The sequence below is a fragment of the Rattus rattus genome, chromosome 3, assembly GCF_011064425.1.
Source record: "Rattus rattus isolate New Zealand chromosome 3, Rrattus_CSIRO_v1, whole genome shotgun sequence".
NCBI classification, from domain to species: Eukaryota; Metazoa; Chordata; class Mammalia; order Rodentia; family Muridae; genus Rattus; species Rattus rattus.
In genome coordinates, this window is record NC_046156.1 from 133,923,011 (window position 1) to 133,924,710 (window position 1,700).

Consider the following 1,700-nt stretch of genomic DNA (forward strand, 5'->3'; position numbering starts at 1 on the left):
TTACTCTTGTTTGTAAGTAAAATTTTAGCCTTGCAGACGTATGTTTTGAATACTCTGAAATGATATGTAGTAAGCCTGGGAATGAAAACATTATTCCTCTGGAATCTGATTGACTTCCTTCATGCCACATGATAACAAACTGAAAAATAAATAAGTTGCATTCTGATGCTTTACAAAGGTATCATCTGTTTTGAACAAACTATGCTCTCAACATTTCTCAATTAGCCTTCATAGTCTACATCAATGGTTCTTCAATCGGATGATAGGAAACAGTGTCCTCAACTTTCAAATACGTAATTAGCCTTTCAAACACGCATTTTCTGAGAGGTGTGAACATTGTTTGTATCTTCAAAATAACAAAGAACAATGGAGTAAATAAAATAATTTGTGGAGAGATAAATTTCTGAGCTTTAAACGAGCAATCTGGTTTCCATCAGTACAATGTTCATTAAATGAAAAGTAGCTTAATCTAACCTGTAATATTCATGTCAAAATCATTTGACAATTATAAGCACAGCTGAGAAAGTTTGCTTCCAGATGCATACAAATAATGCCAGTCAATACAGTGAAAGTTGGTGACTAAAAGTCATGTTGACCAAAGGAAGGACTCAGATACAAAGGCAGGGTAGGGTGGGGCAGAGACAGAGAAACACACAGAGAGAGGTATTCCATTATCTTGTTATAAAACCACAAGGCTAAATTCAAAAAAATTAACAAAGTTTATTCAGGAGCCAAATGTAAATGACTATGGACAAAAAACACAAATTCTGATTGTCCTAAATATAACCCTCCAATAATTTCATAATATTTTTCTAGAAACAGAACAATTAAAATCACAAATTTTGTTGCATTTTAAAATTGTAAGACTCAGGCAGGCAGGCTGGATCAAAGCATAAAAATCCTTTCTGTAGGTTTCATATAGTACCTCCAGTGGAAGCTCAAATTCATAGAGTTATGTCTAATAGTCACTAAGATGTTAGGTCAAACACAGAAGTGGGCAATAAACAGCAATTTGATGATTGAAAGTTGGGCTCTAGACCTGTAGCATATCAGCATCTCACAATCATAGATTTGGACTAGAAGTGGATCTCCCTGCTTTAAAATAGGTAAAATTCTCCCGCAGCATACTCTCCATTTGGGGGTTTTAGTTAATTCCATATGTAGTTAAGTTGACAACCAAAAATAGCTATTGCACATTCCCTGTATGCTTTAACCACTCAGAGTGAGAGACCTATCAACCTGCTGTGAGGTAAACTTACTTGCATCCCTTTGACTAATACTACAATATTCATCATCATGAACTTTTCATTTTTGAAGATTCAGTGCCATGATGGATTAAACTTTAAGGATATGTCTTTGTATTTTGGATTTAATAATATTGTTTTCATGAGAAAGACTACCAAACACTTGAGGATTAGCCCTGATCATAGGCAGAAAAGAAAGCATGGTCGTGTAATGTGAGGAGAAATCTGAAAACTTCAGGATAGATCTTAAATAAGCATAATAGAACATAGTGTGTCTTTATAATGATCTTAACCACAAATTGACGTGAATTGTAGACAGTGAAACAAATAAATTTGTTTAATTTGGATTCATGGTAGCCATGAAATCAGTGGCTACTCCTTGACTATTAACCACTTTGGTCCCTCTCAGTCTCTTTGTAGCTTTGAATATGACTTGGTCCTTCTCGATCTCCCTGT